Source organism: Triticum urartu, chromosome 7A (genome assembly GCF_056163025.1).
Source record: "Triticum urartu cultivar PI428250 chromosome 7A, HENAU_Tu73, whole genome shotgun sequence".
Lineage (NCBI taxonomy): Eukaryota > Viridiplantae > Streptophyta > Magnoliopsida > Poales > Poaceae > Triticum > Triticum urartu.
In genome coordinates, this window is record NC_141879.1 from 47597927 (window position 1) to 47620229 (window position 22303).

The 22303-nt window shown below is 49.6% G+C and overlaps 1 pseudogene; it reads left to right on the top strand.

The window, feature by feature from the left end:
* Positions 1-18979: 18979 nt before the first annotated feature.
* Positions 18980-19181, top strand: LOC125526211 (small nucleolar RNA U3; annotated as a pseudogene).
* The last annotated feature ends 3122 nt before the right edge of the window (positions 19182-22303 follow it).

Sequence of the window (22303 nt, forward strand, 5' to 3'; positions counted from 1 at the left end):
TTGTACCTACCCGCTCAACTTTGATGTGTAGCTCCACCACTAGAACAAGGCGGAGACAATCGCCAACGAGAAGGCGGAGAAGAGAATACTAGAGGAGGACAAGGACATTGTAGATAGAATTTGCCGCGTCCAAGCCCTTCGTTACACCCGCCGGAGGGTTCACACTCGCACCCGACGTCGTTCTAGTGTTGATCAACTTGAGCTATCAAGGTCCGATCATGGCGGAATCTACTCGATGTCCTCCCAACCACCCTCACACCAAGTCGCTTACATCCAGCCAAAGCAAAACATTCGTTCCTCCAATCCTCTCCTCCAAAGAGCTATGCTAGCTATAAAGGAATAATAAGGCCTAATAGGCCTATTCATGACATGGAAGCCACTTCGGGCTTCTTCTGACCCGCGTGGGCCTCGCGTTGCTTTCCGACTTCTGGCCCTGCTCGCTGTCGTAGTTTGGATCCTTGCCTCCTAGTGTATCGAGAAGAGTGCGGTGCTGTAGGATCTGGCTAATCCAAACATCTAGGCTATCGAGAAGAGTGTGAGTCACATGTAACACGGTGATGATAACGAAAACTTACAGGTTCATCAGAAAGTTTAACAAGGGGCTAGATAACTCGAGAGTGGGATTTGCTCCTTCGACGATGGATAGATATTCTTAGGTCCCTCTCAGTGTGACGGCATCCATCATTGTGTGGCCAAACACAGGTGACTATGTCACGGGGATGCCAGAACACAATAATGAGAAAGAAGAATAAAACCAATAACGAGGATTTCGGTATAGTGAGCACGGTGATGATTCAAGAGGATACCGATGCATACCGGTTTTTGTGAAGTATCGGGAAGCAAAGGAAACATCACATGATAACCAAAAGTTCGCTCGAATATCATTCTTTACTCATAGGGATCGATCTGAACGTTCACAATTCTATTGTCGATCATTGAACGAACGGTTTCGTTCATGTCTATGAGTTACCGAACCTACGGGGTCACAAGCTTAAGGCAATCACGATTTGCTGAGTGTTATTCGGACGAGAGTGATGAGAATATATTTCTGAAATTGTTTCATTAATAATCAAAATAGTTTCGAGAGAATCCAAAAGCGTTTCGGGCTCAGCGCTATACAAAACACGAAAACCTTTCTTTCTACCTGACGCGCGGGACTAAATAAAATCATAAAACAACCTCTACAGATCCCTAATAAAACCACTACATAAGAGGCGGTTCATTTTATTCATTATTTACAAATCAGTGCTAACTTTTGTGAACATTTTCTAAAATTTTATGGACATTTTTTCAAACTCTTAAATACTATTTGAATACCGGAACATTTTTAAAAATAATGAACATTTATTTGAAATCGTTATGTTTTTATAAATATGCGAAGAATTTTTTGAAATTGTGAACATTTTACGATTACCCAAAAGTTTTTTGAATTTATAAACATTTTATAATTTCTCAATACATTTAAAAAACTCGCAACTTATCAAAATTTGGTTCTTTTGAAAATCCTAAATTAATTTAAAGAAAAAAAAGCAAAAATAGAAATGATAAAGTAAAGAGCAAATAAAACGAAATAGAAAATAGGGGGCGGCAACACGCACATGGGCCAGCCCATTGCCGCGTGCTAGAGAGAGAAAATGCAATAAAAATGGGTTAAACCAAGAATCGCACCCTGGTCCACCGTGTTGAAATGTGCGACCTTAGCCTTTGAGCTACTCATGTGTTCGCGTTATTTAAGTGTATCAGCATATATGAGCGAAACCTAGTGGCGATTTTGAATGAAAAACGAATCATTTTTCTTCACTTGAATATTATCAACTTTTAGACACTTTTAAAGACGGAATAGGCAGAAGCAATCTGTGCTTTATTGTTAGATAAAGATTTAATACCAACGAGCCTTAAAAAGGCCAAGAGGTGGAAGGTAACTTGGGCCACAAAGGTCGAAGTGTTAGAAGCCCAATGTGGTTCTAATCTCCTTCCTCAATTTCTCTGACGATGATTAGCTTTGGACGGTGAAGCGCTAATGGATCGTGAAGGTTGCACGCTTACAACCAAGTAGAGAGCCCGTGATTTTGGTCTTCGGTTCGAGTGACTGTTTGTGGGCGGTTTGCGGGATCGTTCATCAACGGTTCGAGGTACTCCAAATACGATCTACACTGATACGGCCTTCTTTCGCTGCAACTCGGTGACGGTAACGATCGTGATCCCAACACATTATGCATCTTCATATTGATTTTGGATGTGCATAGGCGTGAATTTCTTTTGTTTTCTACTACGTTTTCCAACAACGCCGTCGTGCTGATCTAGATCCCATCTAGCTCTCCACCCTCTTTTGCTGGATCAAGATGATGGAGACGTCACCGAGCCGTACATGTGCATATCTCGGAGGTGTCATCCGTTAGACGCTGGATTGAATTGGATCGTGAAGGAAGTACGACTACACCAACCACGATCTTTAGATTGTTGGCGCTTTTGGTTTATAAGGGTATGTAGACACTTCCCCTCTCATTGCTAGCATCTCCGTATAATTGATCTTGAGTTTTTCATAGATTATTTTTTGTTTTCCTTGCAACATTCCTCATCAGCCAGGTCCAACGTGCCCTGTGGCATCCGGGCCACCACATATCCGCCCCATATTTGAGCTGGTTATGAGGTATACTAGCCAGCCATCTGGGTCGGGCTTTGTTATTTCCAAATGTTTTTGTGTTTGATTTTCCATTATAAGCCGATTCAACTCTCTTCTTGTGTATGCGGAAATTGTGAGAGCTCCCCATTCCTTGATGAGGTTCCCAAAAACAGTTTATTTTTCATAAGGTAGAAAATTGTGATCGAACTGTCTTTGGAAAAACAACATGTGATCCAACTGCCTTCGTAATTGTAAACAAGAAGTATGTTTATTTGCAAAAGAAAAGTATGTCTATATCCGAAAAAAACAAAACAAGAAGTGTGTTGATGGTCATGACAGAAAAGAAGAACAAAAAAAGTGTGCGTGACTGATCGAACACCCACCATCCGTTCGACTAGGGATTGAGGTCGATAGTACTGCAGTGCAGTAGTGAGCGTAGCAAAGAGGACCCGTGCGAGCAAGCAAACGGCGAGATTCGAGCGGCGCGAGGCGAAAAGATAGAGAGAAGAGACCCGCCGGGCGGCGCCTTGCGCCGTCTGCTTTTCCGCATGCCCGCAACGGCTTGTGCGCTCCGCACCACGAATCCAACGAAAGTGACATGACCCCTGCGGCCCTGCATGCGTCGTCCATGACGGGAGGAAGGAATCCAACCAGATCCGCCCGCGGCAGGACCGCGTCGAGACGCCGCGTGGCTGCTGCCGGGACCCACCCCCCTCCTCTCTCTCCCACGACCGCGTATTCCCGCCACCACCCAAACCAAAGCCGCATCTATCTCCAACACTGCTCCCGTTGCGTGGCCGCGAAGGCGAGGACGACGATCGTGGCTTTCGGCCGACGGGCTCCGGCCGCCAGCCGCAGCCGGGATTGTTCGTGCGTTGATAGAGGGGCGACGAGTCCGGGAAATATCCAGATCCTTTTGGCTCCGGGCGCATGCCGGATTGGTGGTGCACGCACACGGCGACTCTGTCAGCCGGTCGCCATGCTCTAGTGTATACTCTAGAGGCTCTAGCTGGGGTAGCTAGCAGCGGCCGTCTCCACTTCGTTCTCCAACAGCGACTCCATCGGCGACTTGTGATCAGCTGTGACCTGCAAATGTGTAAGAGTCGGACAAGTTACCGACCGAGCTGTTTTGCCCTGTCCACACGTCTTGGTCTCTGTCATGCATGTGTTGTGATGGTGAGATGTATACTAGCTACTAACTTGAGCTATTGTTTCACCAACGCACTATTAAATTTTCCAATGAGCAGAAGATGGTTTTGAAAAACGAAGCATGTGCGATACCAATTTTGCAAACTCCACGGTGGCCTCCTTTGCAAATTAGGGCTTTCAGGTCATCTACAGTGGAAAAACAACAGATGCCATCTCCCTTTTGTCCCTGGTCTGAGCCCATTTGTCCGCAAAAGGCGCGAGGCCCAACGGCGTCCCCCCATTATTCCTCCCACATTTGGCACCCCAACATTTTTGCTCATTTTCAAAATTTTCAACCAAATTTGAATACTCTAAAAGACATAGTTAAAACATAGAAATATATAGTACAATTTTTTTTAAAAATTATATGGTTCAAATTAGGAAAAAATGTTTAAACAAAAATATAATTCATAGGACATTGTTCAAACATTAAAAAACAAAGGACATCGCAAATCTATTGGTTTCCATGATGTAGCCACAAATGCTCTATGAGATCATCGAGAAGTTGTTCATGCACTTCTCGGTCTCAAAGTTATCAATGCATCTCGAGAAAATGCGCAACCAGATTGGCCCCTCTTGTTATGAGAGGTGGACATGTTCTCCCGGCAACTGGATTTATCAAAATCAACATTACCCAAACAATCGCCATCACCCTCAACAGCCATGTTGCGCATAATCACACATGCAGTTTATCACCTCCCGCAATATCTAGGGATCCCACGCAGTAGACAAAAACCCACCGAGCTTGTAGCACCATGCCCTCTTGAAATATCTAATTGGCTACAAAATAGGCGTGGTAGAGATCAACATGGACCTTTGCCTACTCCAATAAATAGTTATCCTACCCGAGGTAGAACCCTTGAGGTTGAGAACATGCACATCTTGCTTCTCCATTGCTTCGAAGATACTCAACATCATCAACTCATAATCGTCAGTATCGCCATCCAATAATGACGAGTCGAAGAACTCGTCTCACTTAAAATCACCACATGTGTCCATGGTGTGTCCTCCGCAAATGTGAAAAGAAGTGGTCAAATTGTGTGCAAACATTTTTGTCGGACATGTGGTGTCTGAGGTGGACGTGAGCGGTAGGACTTAATGGGGTAGCGTGTTTAGAGGCGATGCTTGGGGTGGGGTTTAGACTACGGACAGCACCCGTGTCTTGGTTGAGTGTTCGAGGTGGGCACAAGACAGGGTGGGGGTGTAGCTAGTGGGAGGAATAGAGAAAGAGAGGACAAAGAAAGTAGACCTAGGGATGGAGATTTAATGTGGTGATGTTTAAGGTGGGGCCTACGTGTGTTTGGGCTGACATGACGATTAATTTAGGGAAACCGGTGAAGGCCACACACACCGGACAAACCAGAGGAGCCCATTGGACAACCTATTTTGTGTTTGGCAAGGGCAACACTCCAACGCCGTGCATCAAAACGCACCTAAATGTGCGGACAACGCGGTCCAGACACTCTTGCTAGCCAAGGTCATGCACACAATATCTGCGGTCCAGACACTCTTGCTAGCCAAGGTCATGCACAAAATATCTGCAGACCGATCTGGATGTCCAAATTCCCACAAACGGGAAGCAAACCATGGAGAGGTTTGCGAATATTCGCACGCGTCCCACGTTGGTGTCCGATTGCACGGTCCCACCTAAAGATTTGTTCCAGTACAAGGCACTCTGATGCGACGACAACCGCCTACCACATTCATGCCGGTCAGACTGACGTGACCGAATGGCTGACCGGCACCGCATCAAAGCGGATGTGATGACCGAGAAGCCACTGTGCCCACATTGAAGCGGCGTCGGATTGTTTGCCCCGACTACTTAAAGCAGGCATAGCTCGCCAACAAACCCTATCTCCTTCCTCAGCACAGCGCCGTCTATCCTCCTCTCCTCACCTCTCATCTGCACGTCGGAGTGATGGGAAACTCTGACGGCTAGTCTTGGCGCTGGCGGGTGGATCGGCGCGGAGGTGCGGATCATTGCGCCACCACTGTCGTGGCATGCACCACTCCGACGAGCGAGGAGAAGGTGTTGCTCTCCGACGACGACAAGGAGCAGCCGCCCCTCCTTGCCAAGGTACTACTATCCAAACGGACATATACGGGCATACGAGAAACTAGGGAGGCCCATGGAGATGCCTACAATTTTGCTCTTTTTGATGTACTAGTGTTGTTTGCCCATCCATGTGTAGGTGTGCAACCAATATGTTTGGCGCCGTCCCTCTCGTGGCACCTGTCGTGGTTCCAAGTCTGACAGTAGTGTAGGGGTGTAAGTATGGAGAGGCAAGATCTTAGCTATGGAGAAGTTGTAAGCACGCAAGGTTTACGAGTTCAGGCCCTTCTCGGAAGAAGTAATAGCCCTACGTCTCGGAGCCCGGAGGCGGTCGACTGGATTATGTGTGTATGAATTACAGGGGTGCGAACCCTTTACACTGAGGAGGGGGTGGCTTATATAGAGTCCGCCAGACCCCTCCGGCCCTCAGTTATGCAGGGTTTTAAGTACATTAAGGTCGGGCGTTACTGGTAACGCCCCTAATAAAGTGCTATGATGATCATAAAAGCTACTTAATGACCGACCATTAGCGTGCGGAGTGACTTTAGGTCTCCTGGCCGTCGGGTGGTTGGATCTTGGTCGAGTGGTTGCTTCTTGGTCGAGTGTCTTCGAGTCCGTCGAGTGAAACACCGCCAAGTCGATTGAAATGTGATTTCTTCTGGAGGTGTCCTTGGGTAGGTCAGTTTGGACAGGTCCATGGCCCTACCTTAGATACATAGCTTCATCATTAGCCCCCGAATGGATCGAGGTTTGAGTGGGAAAGGGTTTGAGCACATCTCCGACTCATTTTTCATGTCGTGAACATACCTTGTTTCGGATCAATGGACCAGAGTGATGACAACAACTTTCTTTCCAGTCGCCTTGACCCATTCTTAGGTTTTGTCGAGTGAGTTCTTATACTTGAAGAGTTCTGAGTGACGGTGTGGAGGAGATCTTCGGTCCGACGAGTTGTTCTGCAGCCCGCGGATTTTGTGGGATCCAAATTTCGGGAAGCGCGCGGGACGGGAGAGGCCGCAGTAAACGGATGGGATAGCGCGGAGTCGCCTCGATCCCCGCGCCACCTTTTTCGCCATGTATCGCGCGCGCGATCGCCACGGGATTTGGCAGGGCCATCCGGGCGTACCAGTCAGCCACTCGGAAGCAGCCTCATATAAGGTGTTGGGCCGGGGCTCTGTTCCGCACGCCACCATTCTCTCTCTGTTTTCTCCTGATTTCTCCGCCACCCTTGCTCCCGTCTCGTCACCGGATCTCCGCTCGAGCTCAAACTGCCACCATGGGGAAGGACAAGACGGCGGCGTTCGAACGCGCGAAGAAGGCAACCGCGAAGGTGAAGGGCAAGCAGACCAACCGGGGCGGATCCTCGTCGAGGTCCGGCCTGCCGGCGGGCTGGATCCAGGGCGACTGGATCCGCTCGGCAATCACGCAGGACGACCTCGATGACCTGGTGGAAGGGGGGTTTATTCCCCACAAGTCGGCTTGGCTCCCGGGAGACGAAACTGAGCCGCAGCCCAGAGAGGGTGAGTGCGTCCTCTTAGCAACTCACATAGATCGTGGGTTCTCGCTGCCTCCCCACCCTTTCTTCCGGGTTTTCTTTGAACTTCTTTGGGGCTCAGCTCCACCATTTTACTTCGAATACCATAGTCTATCTGGCCGCTTTCGTGTCTATGTGCGAAAACTTCTTGGGCTGTCGACCGCACTGGGGGCTCTTCAAACATATCTTCACTTGCCGTTCCCAGTCGGTCAAGAAGACCAAGTCGAGTGACGAGAGGACTCGGGTGATCCAGATGTGCGGTGGTCTGGGGATCCAGATGAGGAGCAAAAGTACCTTCCCAGCGATGATCCTTCCTGACTCGGTCCGGGGCTGGCAGTCGACTTGGTTTTACTGCAAGGATCAGCCGACCTCTGGCCAGTCGACTGGGCTTCCTCCTTTCTCCTTGGCTCGAGTGGAGAAGCCTGCTCCCCTGAAGATAGTTTCAGAAGAGAAGGCGCAGGTCAAGGAGCTGGTCGAACGGGTCGTCCAGCTCGTCCGCGACGGAGTGACCGGGATGGATCTGCTGGAGGTCTTTCTCGGTCGACGCATCCAACCCCTTCAGGCACGCGATCATCCGATGTGGATGTATTCTGGGCTCGAAGATACCACTCGGATCCACCCGGAGGAGGTCAGTGAGGATACCTTGGAGAGCTGGTTGAGAGGAATCACTGGCAACAAAGACAACCCTCGGGGATCCAGGAGGGTGATTCCATTCGACAACTCGTGTCAGCTGGAGCAGGTATGTTTCTGTAAGTGACTTTCCGACTCTCCATGTGATGTCCCGTTTGCGGTCGACTGAATGTCTTTTGATTGTTATTTTTTCAGGCCCTTATTGAAATGTACTCGATGCCCAATGGAGAGCAAGGGCAAGACTTGGAAGGCGAGGCGAGCGGCGGTGACAGTGGCGAGTGGACTTCTGATGGTGAAGAGGACGGAGAAAGCGAAGACTCAAGCGACGAAGAAGAAGTTGAGTCGCCTCCTTGCAGGGAGAGGCGATCCAAACTTGCCCAAGAATGACCGAGCGTCCGTGAAAAGGCGACTGCTCAAGCTGGTCAATCTTCGAAGCGTCCTCAGATCTCTTCACCAACCCCGACCGAGAAAGCGCCCAAGCACCCCAAAGTTGCGGAGCCGAAAATCCGGAAGGCGTTGCCGAAGATTAAGATTGACATCCCCGTCGCTTCTGCGTAAGTGTCTTCCTCTGTATACACTCGACGCTCAGCGCCGTTTGTTTTTCTTGTTTTAACCGGACGAACTTTGGAACCGCCAGCGCTGCCACTTCCGGGACCTCAGCTTACAGGGATGATGATGAGGTGACGGAGGATGCCGTCACTTCTAATCTGGGTATGATTTCTGCCATACTGTCTTTGTTCGGTCGATTCAACTGCAATGTGCATCATTGGGTGACGTTATTTTGGCAATTGAACTTTGCACAGCTCCCAACATTATTGACCTCCCCGATGATGATGAAGAGCCCGAGAGGTCTTTGACGAGGAAGAACAGGAAAGCTCCTGCAAGCGAGGTGCTACAGTCGACGTCGAGGGCGGAACCAGTCGTTCAGGACACCAGCGATGCCAATCGGGGTTCTGTTACCTTCGCCGTGCCACTGTCGAGTGCCTTGCCTTCTTCGTCGACTGCTCAGGCCCCTGTCGACCCACCTTCAGTTTTTGCGACCCATCATGTCCCAGAAGACGAAGTGAATGCTGCCAGGGAAGCTATACGCCAGGCGGGCGTCATGATGGAGAAGATAAAGACGGTGCGGGACACCAGTCAGGCTGCCTACGACGCCAGCTCGGCTCTCCAAAGCAACGTTCAGGTTAGTTGGTCGCCGCTTGTTCTGTTAGGATATGATATCTGAAGACTCTTTCCGAAAATCTTTGCATCTGTACACCCACTGGGTGCGTCGATTGAAACTTTTGAACTGGTGGGGGCACGCTGAGTGCACCCACTGGGTGTAGTCCCCGAGACTACGGTGGACTACTGGCAGTCGACTGTAGTCGTTGTATTTTTTCGAATGAATAAACCAAACTGGTGGTTTGTCTCTTCCACTCGGTCTGGTTGAGTGGGATCAGAACCGGTGGGGGCACGTAAAGTGCACCCACTAGGTGTAGTCCCCGAGACTACGATGGACTGCTGGCAGTCGACTGTAGTCTGAGTTCTACTTTCTCTTCTTTTTTTTAACTTCCTGGACTCGACTTCGGCGGGCCGGTCGAGTGGGATCAGAACCGGTGGGGGCACGCAAAGTGCACCCACTTGGTGTAGTCCCCGAGACTATGGTGGAATACGGGCAGTCGACCGTGGTCTTAGTATTTATTCCCTTTGTTGTTTTTCGCTGTAAAATAACTTCTCCTCTTTGATTGCAGAAATCTTGTGATCTGGGAGCTCGCTTTGCTGATTTGGAGAAACAGCAGATCCAACTGAACCTTGAGTTGGAGCTGGCCAAGACAGAGCTGCAAAAGGCTAAGGATGGTGCCAATGGTAAGACGAGTTTGTCGACTGGTTTGCCTTGGGCTTCAGTACCCTTCTGCTCTTTCTGAATCAAGCACCATTTCTTTGCAGAAAAGATGAGAGAAGCTCTTGCAAAGAAGGACCAGGATCTGGTTGCTGCCCGAAAGGAAGCTGACGACATAATCACTTTGGCTGAACAGAAGCTGGCTTCGGTCGGCCAGTTGGAAGAAGAGAATACTAGGCTGAAGTCTGCTCTGAATGACTCCAACAAGGAGTGCTCGCGCTGGAATAAGGCGAATCTTGTTCAGGGTGAGAAAATGGAAAGCATTGCTCCCAAGAGGGATGATCTGGAGAGCTATCTGAGAAGCCTTGCCAAGAAGTTGTTCATCAAGCTTGAAGGTGCACATTCTGTTCCGACTATTTTTTTTTCTTGATGTCGACTCAGTGTACAAAAATTGACTTATCCTTGGATCGTGAATGCAGAGTTTTGCCAGAACTTTGAAGAGGAGACTGGGCGGATCGAACCGGGTTTGGATCCAATCAACTCTCCCGTGAAAGATGAAACTGCCATGAATCTGCTCCGACTGGAATCTCGCATCGACGGTGCCGTGGACTACTTGGCTCGACTGAAGGTCGCCATGTCACGGATCGACCCGGCACTTTGGCCAAAGGCCACACTCCAAAATGATCTTGAGTCTCTGATGACTCGACTTAACGGAATCCCTGACCGAGTGCAGGAGTGGAAGAAGTCTTCTGCTCGGTGTGGCGCTGATGTGGCCCTGTCTTTGGTTCATGTCCACTGTAAGGAGGTGCGACAAGATAAGCTGGCCGCAATCAAGGTCGCCAACACCCAAAAGCACGACTTCCGAACTTTTATGGAGACTTTCATTGCTGCCGCCACTCGGATTGCTGATGGCGTCGACCTGGACGAGTTCGTCGAGCCTGCCAGCCCTCCTCCTGCGAAGTGAACAAACTTTTATGCCCCACCTTAAATTTGCCTCGGAATGTCGAGTGGTTTTTGTAACCGTTAAACTCTTTCGGGCTGAATGCCTGAGCACTTTGACCTGTGGTCCGGACCCTTTAGGATTTATCTGAACTCGGTTTATCGTTGAATATCTTTATGAATCCCCCGTCAAGTGGAAATAGTTCTTCTTTCGAGACAACTTTTTTGTACTTGTGGCGCGACTCCGAAGGGGAAGGTAGCAGTCGACCTGCACCTCGTTACTGCAGAGCATGATGGAGTGCACATTGTATTTGTGGCGAAGCTCTCCAAGGAGGAGGTGGTCGTCGATCTGTAGCTTGTTACTGCAGAGCAGGATGTGTTTCGTACTTAGGCGAGTACCCGACCGCAGCTAAGTCTTCAAACGAGAAAACTTAGGCAAGTACCGGACTGCAGCTAAGCCCCCGAGTGGGAGGACTGCTCTTTACTCGGTAGGATTTTTCAAACTTAGGCGAGTGCCTGACTGCAGCTAAGTCCTCAAGCGAGAGAATTTAGGCGAGTACTGGACTGCAGCTAAGCCTCCGAGTGGGAGGGCTGCTCTTCACTCGGTAGGATTTTTTGTTTTTCAAACTTAGGCGAGTGCCTGACTGTAGCTGAGTCCTCAAGAGAGAGAACTTAGGCGAGTACTGGACTGCAGCTAAGCCCCCGAGTGGGAGGGCTGCTCTCCACTCGGTAGGATTTTTTCAAACTTAGGCGAGTGCCTGACTGCAGCTAAGTCCTCAAGAGAGACAATTTAGGCGAGTATTGGACTGCAGCTAAGCCCCCGAGTGGGAGGGATCCTCTCCACTCGGTAGGATTTTTTCAAACTTAGGCGAGTGCCTGACTGCAGCTAAGTCCTCAAGAGAGAGAACTTAGGCGAGTATTGGACTGCAGCTAAGCCCCCGAGTGGAAGGGCTGCTCTCCACTCGGTAGGATTTTTTCAAACTTAGGCGAGTGCCTGACCGCAGCTAAGTCCTCAAGCGAGAGAACTTAGGCGAGTACTGGACTGCAGCTAAGCCTCCGAGTGGGAGGGCTGCTCTCCACTCGGTAGGATTTTTTCAAACATAGGCGAGTGCTTGACTGCAGCTAAGTCCTCAAGCGAGAGAACTTAGGCGAGTACTGGACTGCAGCTAAGCCTCCGAGTGGCAGGGCTGCTCTCCACTCGGTAGGATTTTTTCAAACTTAGGCGAGTGCCTGACTGCAGCTGAGTCCTCAAGAGAGAGAACTTAGGCGAGTACTGGACTGCAGCTAAGCCTCCGAGTGGGAGGGCTGCTCTCCACTCGGTAGGATTTTTTGTTTTTCAAACTTAGGCGAGTGCCTGACTGCAGCTGAGTCCTCAAGAGAGAGAACTTAGCCGAGTACTGGACTGCAGCTAAGTGTAACGCCCTCGATGCGGCTATAGCTCCCACGTGTCGAGGCACGACTTAGAGACATAACCGCATTGAAAGCAATGTCGCAAGTTAGGAAATCATCACAACATCCCATGTAATATATAGAATAAAAGGGGAGATACATAGTTGGCTTACACTCGCCACGTCACATCAGAGTACATAAATAACATTCATCAGACAAACACTCATGGCCCGACTACGGCGCCAAAATAGAAAAGAACCCAACATGCGACAAGGCCCTGAATCGAACCCCAACTAGGCACCACTACTGATCATCAGGAAAAGACACGTAGTAACGCTGAGAGTCCTCGTCGAACTCCCACTTGAGCTCGTACTCGTCACCTGGAGCGGAATCACCTGGACCTGCATCTGGAGTTATAGTATCTGTGAGCCACAGGGACTCAGCAATCTCGCACCCTCGTGATCAAAAACTATTTAAGCTGATAGGAAGGATAAGGCAAGTATATGTGGAGCTGCAGCAAGCGACTAGCATATGTGGTGGCTAACTTATACGCAAAAGAGAGCGAGAAGAGAAGGCAAAGCGCGAGCGAGAATCTAGAGGAACAGCCTGCGCAAGCATAACTCCAACACCGTGTCCACTTCCCGGACTCCGCCGAGAAGGGGCCATCACGGTAACACACATAGTTGATTCATTTTAATTAAGTTTAGTTCAAGTTATATACAACCGGACATTAACAAATTCCCATCTGCCCATAACCGCGGGCACGACTTTCGAAAGTTCAATCCCTGCAGGGGAGTCCCAACTTAGCCCATGACAAGCTCTCACGGTCAACGAAGGAATATACCTCCACCCAAGGCACACCGATCAGACTCGGCAACCCGGTACAGCAAGACAATTCGACAGGTTAAAACAAGACCAGCAACACCGCCCGAATGTGCCGACAAATCCCGATAGGAGCTGCACATATCTCGTTCTCAGGGCACACTCAGATGAGACATCCTACGAGTAAAACCAGCCCTCAAGTTGCCCCGAGGTGGCCCCGCAGTCTACTCAGTCGGACCAACACTCAGAGGAGCACTGGCCCGTGGGGGGCTAAAATAAAGATGACCCTCGGGCTCCGGAAACCCAAGGGAAAAAGAGGCTAGGTGGCAAATGGTAAGACCAAGGTTGGGCTTTGCTGGAAAAGCTTTAATCAAGGCGAACTATCAAGGGGTTCCCATTATAACGCAACCGCGTAAGGAACGCAAAATCCGGGAACGTAACACCGATATGACGGAAACTAGGGCGGCAAGAGTAGAACAAAACACTAGGCGAGAGGCCGAGCCTTCCACCCTTCACCAAGTATATAGATGCATTAAGATAATCATGGCAATATAATGATATCCCAACAAGTAAATAAAAGATGTTCCAACAAGGAACGACCTCCAATCTTCACCTGCAACTAGCAACGCTATAAGAGGGGCTGAGCAAAGCGGTAACATAGCCAAACAACGGTTTGCTAGGACAAGGTGGGTAAGAGGTTTGACATGGCAATTGGGAGGCTGACAAGCAAAAGGTAGGCATCGTAGCATTGGCATAGCAAAAGAGCGAGCAAACTAGCATAGCAAAGATAGTAGTGATTTCGAGGGTATGATCATCTTGCCTGCACAGTTGTTAGAGTTGACTGGATCCTCACAAACAAACTCAACGGGCTCCTCGGTAGCGAACTCGTCTCCCAGCTATACCCAAACAAGACAAACAAGCAACAAGGATACAATCAACACGTGCAAGACCAAGCAATAAGATGAAATGATGATATGCTATGCGGGATGCGATGCGGGATGCAAAATGCAAGATATGACAGGAAATGCATGAACCTGGCCTCAACTTGGAATTCCAAGGGTGCCACTGGAAAGATGGGATGAAATCGCTTGAAAAAGATATAAAGAACGCCGGAATCGGAGTTACGGTTTGGAAATGGCAAGCGTTTTAAGAATGACACCGGTCTGCGATTTACAGCAAGTAGGCATCTAAATGCAATGAGATGAACATGCTACAACCACCAAACATGACAACAAAATACATGGCAGGGATGCACACAAGATGCTTAACAAAAGACTAGCACCGAGCTACGGCCAATTCATCCATTAAGAGGTTCAAACAAGCATGGCAAAAACGCAAATGCAAAACAGATTCTAGACTTAGTGAAATTAACACTTGTCTGAAATTTTAGATCACGAAGCCCTCTTCGGAGCAGCAAAACAACATGATACATGACCTGATTAAGACAAGTAAGAACATGGCATGGAGCTACTCAACAAGCTTAACAAAAGTCCCAAAGTGACCTAGAGCCAAAATGTTTCACAAAATATACTAACGGGCACACGAACATAGCAAAAACATAATCAGTTTTCAGACTTAGTGAAAACTGAGACATGCTGAAATATAACTCACGAAGGCATGTAAACGAGCTCGATGCACTCACTACGGTGCAAGTCATGGAAAGGCAAGCATACATCCATAAAGAAGGCACAAAATGCTAGCTAGACATGGCAAGAACAATGGCATAGCAAGCACGGATCAACTACAACAACACCGGCAAAATCGCAAACGAGTTGACGATCTGCCCAGATTCACAACGAAGCAAAAGTAGAGCTCGATTGACTCAAGCTAGGGTGCTACATAATTGCAAACAAGGACATGGATGGATAGAGCATAACATGATTAACAAAACTCCTTTACTGATCATCCTCAAAAGTGGCACGGATCACTAGGAAACAAGCTGAACATATGGCATCATGAACTAAATAATCCCAGACTTAGTGAAAACAACTAAGTCTCTGAAAACAGATTTCCCGGGTGCCTCTCTTTGCAAGCTTGCACAAGTCACCACAAACATCCTAAAAATGCATGGGTTGCACCTCTGGAAAGAAGACAAAATGCTTAACAAAACATATGAGGACTCACAGGCATAGCATGCACACAATAATCATGGCAAAAATGACAAAAGTCTAAGATGAACTAGCAGATCTGACAATTAACTCACGAAGCCTCCTTCTAACAGAATTTTGGGCATCAAGATTAGCTCAAATGAAAATGATGCAATGGAATGAAATGATGTACTCGTCGAGACGAACATTTTGATATGCTATATGTCCAAAACGGAGCTACGAATGCGGAGATATCACTGGTCAAAGTATGCTCGCAAAATTAGGGTTCGGGAGCGAAAGTCAACCGAGATATTTCGGATCTGAGATCCAGATCGGGCACGGGAACCGATGCACGCCGGAGTTGGACTTGAAGCTCGCCGGAGTTGAGGTCGAGGTCGCCGGAGACGCGGGATCCGGTCGGTCAGTGTAGAGGACGACGGGGCGGCGGCCGTGGCGCACTTCCCGAGGCCGGCGGCGGCGGCGCGGGGCCGGCTCGGACGGGGGCGCGCGCCGGTGGATAGAGAGGCGGCGCGGCGGCGGCTGCTCCGGCCATCGGAGCCGGAAGGGGCGGCGGCGCTGGAGGTGGAGAGGAGCGGGAGCGCTCGGGCCCGGTGGCGGCGCACGGGGGCTGGGCGCGGGCCAGGCGGGCTCGGCGGCGGTGGGTGTGGCCGGTGCCACGTGTCGCGACGCGGGTGGCTGCGGGGTGGCGGCGGACGTGTCCGGCTAGGCTCCGGACATGTCCGTCGGCGCGGATCTGTTTTTTTTAGCTAGGGTTTCGGGGAGAGGGAGAGATCCGAAAACAGAGGGGTGTATATATAGGCATAAGTGGAGTTAGGAGAGTCCAAATGAGGTGCGGTTTTTGGCCACGCGATCATGATCGAACGCTCTAGGAAATGGAGCAGAGTTTGGTGGGTTTTGGACCAAATTGGAGGGGTGTTGGGCTGCTACACACACGAGGCCTTTTCGGTCCGTCGGTTAACCGTTGGAGTATCAAACGAAGTCCAAATGATACAAAACTTGACAGGCGGTCTACCGGTAGTAAACCAAGGCCGCTTGGCAAGTCTCGGTCCAATTCAGAAATGTTTAATCCCCACACACGAAAGAAAGCTAGAAATGATCACCGGAGGAGAACGAAGCGCCGGAATGCAAAACGGACAACGGGGAAAATGCTCGAATGCATGAGATGAACACGTATGCAAATGCAATGCACATGATGACATGATATGAGATGCATGACAGCGAAAACAACATATGGAGACAAAACCCGAACCCGAGAAATAAATATAACTTAACGCTGGAAACGGCAAGAGTTGGAGTACAAATTGGGAAAGTTACATCCGGGGTGTTACACTAAGCCCCCGAGTGGGAGGGCTGCTCTCCACTCGATAGGATTTTTTCAAACTTAGGCGAGTGCTTGACTGCAGCTAAGTCCTCAAGCGAGAGAACTTAGGCGAGTACTGGACTGCAGCTAAGCCTCCGAGTGGGAGGGCTGCTCTCCACTCGGTAGGATTTTTTTTCAAACTTAGGCGAAGCAGATTCGCAGCTAAGACTCCGAGTGGGAGGCTGGCTCGCCACTCGGTAGGAAATCATTTTTATAAACTTAGGCGAAGCGGATTCGCAGCTAAGCCACCCACTGGGGGATTTCTTACGTAAACAAAAACAATAATAATCACTGGGAAAATTATAATGCTCTTGTCTTTGATAAATAAACTACAGGAGTTTTTTTTCTTTTCTTATTACATCTTATCTGAATGATAACTCAAGTATAAAAGGGGCGGAGTAGCTCCACATTCCAGGCTCGTGGCTCATCAATCTGGTGATCGACATTGTAGAGGTGGTACGCTCCATTGTGGAGGACTCTGGTGACTATGAAGGGGCCTTCCCAAGTAGGAGCGAGCTTGTGTGGTTTCTGTTGATCCACTCGGAGGACTAAGTCTCCTTCTTGGAAGGCTCGGCTCTTCACGTTTCTGGCATGGAATCGACGCAAGTCTTGCTGATAGATGCTCGATCGAATCAAGGCCATTTCTCTTTCTTCTTCTAGGAGGTCGACTGCGTCTTGCCGGGCTTGTTCTGCTTCATCTTCAGAGTAGAGCTCGACTCCGGGAGCGTTGTGAAGCATGTCACTCGGTAAGACTGCCTCGGCTCCGTAGACGAGAAAGAATGGGGTTCTTCCGGTCGATCGATTCGGGGTTGTTCTTAATCCCCAAAGGACTGATGGAAGCTCGTCGACCCATGCACGTGCTGCGTGCTTGAGATCACGCATCAATCGGGGTTTCAGTCCTTTGAGAATCAGGTCATTCACCCTTTCTGCTTGCCCATTCGACTGGGGGTGAGCGACCGAAGCATAGTCGACTCGAGTGCCCTGAGAGGCGCAAAAGGCCCTGAATTTGTCGGAATCGAAGTTTGACCCGTTGTCGGTGATGATGCTGTGTGGAAATCCATATCTGAATATCAACTCTCTGATGAAACTGATAGCGGTGCAAGCATCAAGATTCTTGATAGGCTTGGCTTCAATCCATTTGGTGAACTTGTCGACTGCTATCAGCACATGAGTGAAGCCGCTCCTGCCTGTTCTCAGTGGTCCAACCATGTCCAGCCCCCAAACAGCGAAGGGCCAGACGAGTGGAATGGTTTTCAGGGCTGACGCGGGCTTGTGAGGCATATTGGAGTAATACTGACATCCTTCACATTTGTCAACTATCTCTTTTGCCATCTCATTGGCTCTTGGCCAGTAGAACCCCGCTCGGTATGCTTTAGCCACAATGGTCCGAGAGGACGCATGATGACCACAGGTCCCCGAGTGGATATCGTTAAGGATCATCTGACCTTCTGGTGTGATACACTTCTGGCCGACCCCAGTCGCGCTTTCTCTATATAACTGTCCCTTTATGACTGTAAAGGCCTTGGATCGACGGACGATCCTCAAGCCTCTTCTTCGTCTTCTGGGAGTTCTTTCCTTAGGATGTACGCGATGTACGGTTCTGTCCAGACGGGAGTGATAACCAAGACTTCCATGATCAGGTCGACCACAGCTGGAACTTCAACTTCAGTCGGATCCGTGGCGCTTTTTGGCTGTGGGGCCTCTTCAGTGAAGGGATCCTCCTGGACTGATGGTGTGTGGATGTGTTCCAAAAACACATTGCTGGGAATGGCTTCTCTTTTGGAACCTATTTTTGCCAGATCATCAGCTGCTTGATTTTTCAGTCGGGGTATGTGATGAAGCTCTAACCCCTCGAATTTCTTCTCCAGCTTTCTCACTGCATTGCAATAACCAGTCATGGCTGGACTTCTGACGTCCCATTCCTTCATCACTTGATTAACCACCAACTTTGAGTCGCCATAGACCATGAGGCGACGGAAGCCGAGTGAAATGGCCATGCGCAACCCATATAAAAGTGCTTCGTATTCTGCCTCGTTGTTAGAGGAATCGAAGTGGATTTGAAGAACATATCTGAGTTTATCTCCTCTGGGGGAGACCAACACCACTCCGGCGCCGGAACCATTTAGCATCTTGGAACCGTCGAAGAACATGGTCCAATGCTCCGAGTGAACCTGAGTCGGTAGTTGCTGTTCAATCCACTCGGCGACGAAATCCGCGATTGCCTGGGACTTGATAGCTTTCTTTGCCTCAAACTTTATATCTAGAGGAAGGAGTTCAATCGCCCATTTTGCCACTCGACCAGTTGTGTCCCTGTTATGCAAGATCTCTGACAACGGAGCGTCGCTGATGACTGTAATGGAATGATCAGAGAAGTAGTGGGCAACTTTCTTTGTGGTCATATAAATCCCATATACGAGCTTCTGATAATGAGGATATCTTTGCTTCGATGGGGTCAAGACTTCAGAAATATAATACACTGGGCGCTGAACTTTGAAAGTTTTCTCGTCTTATTCCCGCTCGACCGTAAGTACCGTACCGACGACTTGTCCTGTGGCTGCAATGTAGGCAAGCACTTCAGTCTGGTTGATGCATTCTGACCTCTGGCCAGAGCATGATTAACGGCCTGGATCACCTGATGGGTGCCATCCGACGGCTGTAGAGGATCGTTCCTCTCCAGTTCACATTGGTGCAGGGTGGCTCAGAGGTTGTCTGACAGACTACACAAAATCTTTACACCCAGTGGGTGCTTGCTGCCCCAATCAGCAAAGGCTCCTTGCTGATTGGGGCAGCAAGCACCGGCTGGGTGGAGAGCAGAGCTTTGAGCTCTGCGAACGCTGCGTCAGCTTCAGGAGTCCACTCGAACTTGTCAGACTTCTTCATCAATCGGTAAAGAGGCAATGCCTTTTCAACGAGACGAGATATGAATCGACTTAGGGCGGCCAAGCAACCAGTAAGCTTCTGAACATCATGCACTCGCACATGACTTTTCATTCGGAGTATAGTACCGACTTTTTCTGGATTGGCGTCGATTCCCTGTTCGGAAACGAGAAAACCGAGTAACTTTCCGCCAGGAACCCCGAATGTGCATTTTGATGGATTAAGCTTGATATCAAACCTTCTGAGGTTGGCAAAGGTTTCAACAAGGTCAGTCAGCAGGTCGGAACCCTTCCGTGACTTGACCACAATATCATCCATGTACGCCTCCACATTCCGACTTATCATAACACTTCTGAATCATCCTCATGAATGTGGCTCCGGCATTCTTGAGGCCGAATGGCATGGTAACATAACAGAAGCACCCGAATGGAGTGATGAAAGCTGTTTTGATCTCGTCAGGTCCATACAGATGGATCTGATGGTACCCGGAATAGGCGTCTAAAAAAGACAGTCGCTCACATCCCGCAGTCGAGTTGACTATCTGGTCGATGCGGGGGAGAGGAAAATGATCTTTCGGGCAGGCCCGATTGATATGTTTAAAGTCAATGCACATGCGAAGTGACTTGTCCTTCTTGGGGACCATGACAACATTGGCGAGCCACTCGGAGTGGTAGATTTCTCGGATGAACTCCGCCGCTAAGAGCCGAGCCACCTCTTCGCCAATGGCCTTTCTCTTCTGGACGGCGGACTGTCGGAGATGTTCCTTGACAGGTTTTACTTTTGAGTCGACTCTTAGGTGGTGCTCAGCCAGCTCCCTGGGAACACCCGACATGTCAGAGGGCTTCCATGCAAAAATGTCCCAGTTCTCACGGAGGAACTGGATGAGCGCTTCTTCCTATTTGGAGTCGAGTGTTGTCGAGATATGAGTTGGAGCAGCGCTGGGGTCGGTCGGGTGGATGTGAGCTGTCTTCGTATCGCCAGTCGACTGAAAAGCTGACTCTGTAGCGGGCTTCTTGGCTCGCAACAAATCACTCGGGTCTGCAGTCTTCTGGTATTCCTGCAACTCCACCACTGCCATCTGAGCATCAGCGATCTTCGAACCTTTCTGAAAACATTCTTCCGCTTTCTTTCGATTGCCCGTAATAGCGATCACACCTTTGGGGCCAGGCATCTTCAATTTGAGGTACACGTAACATGGTCGGGCCATGAAGCGTGGATAAGCCGGCCTCCCCAAAATAGCGTGGTAGGCACTCTGGAAGTCTACAACTTCGAATGTCAACTTTTCTTTGCGGTAATTTTTGGAATCACCGAAAACCACATCAAGAGCAATCTGGCCGAGTGATTCAGCCTTCTTCCCAGGAATGACTCCATGGAAACTCATGTTGCTGGCACTGAGTCTGGACATCGGAATGCCCATCCCTTTCAACGTCTCAGCATACAATATGTTCAAACCACTGCCACCATCCATCAGGACTTTGGTCAGTCGAGTGCCTTCAACAACTGGGTCGACCACCAAAGCTTGCCTCCCAGGGGTGGCGATGTGCGTTGGGTGGTCGGACTGGTCGAATGTTATGGTAGTCTGAGACCATTTCAGGTAACTAGGTGTCGCCAGAGCGACCATATTCACCTCTCGGTTAATAACTTTCAGTTTACTTTTGCTTTTAATATCGGCAAAAATCATCAGAGTGGAATTGACCTGAGGGTATCCGTCGTCACTGTCTTCTTCGTCCTCGACCTTGTCCGACTCCTTTTCCTTACCTTTGGGCTGCTTGCCCTGGAACTACTGGATCAAGAGTCGACACTGTCGAGTGGTATGTTTCGGGTAAATGAAATTACCCGCTTCATCTTTCTTTGTGTGGACGAGACATGGTAAGTCCAACACATCATTTCCGTCCTGGTCTTTAACCTTTTTGAGGTTCGAAGGTCCTTTAGGCTTCCCTTTAAACTTTCCTTGGGTTAAAGCCAAGGCTTCCCCGGGAGCCGCTGGCTCGGCTTTCCAGTTCTGTTTCCGATTGGAAATTCCTCCGGTTTCTTGGGCGACTGACTTGAGCTTGCCACTCCTGAGTCGATCCTCATCTTCACCATTAGCGTACTTGGTGGCAATCTCCATCATCCGATTCAGGGACATATATCCAGTTCGACTGAATTTCAAATTCAATTCTCTGTACTTGACGCCTTCCTTGAAGGCACAAACTGCTTGGTGGTCAGGCACATTCTCCACGGAGTGATGTAACGTGATCCACCTCTGGATGTAATCCCTCAAAGTTTCATTCGGCTTCTGCACGCAAGACCGCAGTTCCGTCAGCCCTGCCGGTCGCTTGCATGTGCCTTCAAATATGGTGACGAACACTCGGGAGAGATCTTCCCAAGTGTAAATGCTGCTAGGTGCTAACTGGTTCAGCCACACTCTAGCCGAGCCCTCCAACATGAGAGGCAGGTGCTTCATGGCCACTTCATCATTGCCGCCGCCAATCTGGACAGCCACTCGGTAGTCCTCAAGACAAGTATCGGGCTTGGACTCGCCAGTGAACTTACTGAATCCAGTCGCCAACCGAAGTTGGGAGGAATCACAACGGCCCTGATGGCTCTACTAAAGCACTCTGGCCCCGAAACATGTACTCTGCTGCTGGTAGGTGCATCTTTGTCGTGACCTTCTCGATGAGCCCTGTTCCTGTCGACCAAACCTTGGACGAGAATGGATCTCACAACAAAGCCTCGCCCTCCGGGGTCGACTGGAATCCTTCGCCCACCACCATGAGGGCGCCTGTCATCCTACTGGCGAGGCACATACGACCCGCTCCTTGGGGGAGGCGTGGGCACTCGACGTCGACCGTCACGATCGACTCGGTGATCATACTGCTCATGGTTCCCATACTGGTCACGCCGGTCTCCATGTCACTCACGCCTCGGGGGCGATCTCGGGCTGTGAGCCGACTGGACTATGTCCGCGGCAACGGATCTGCT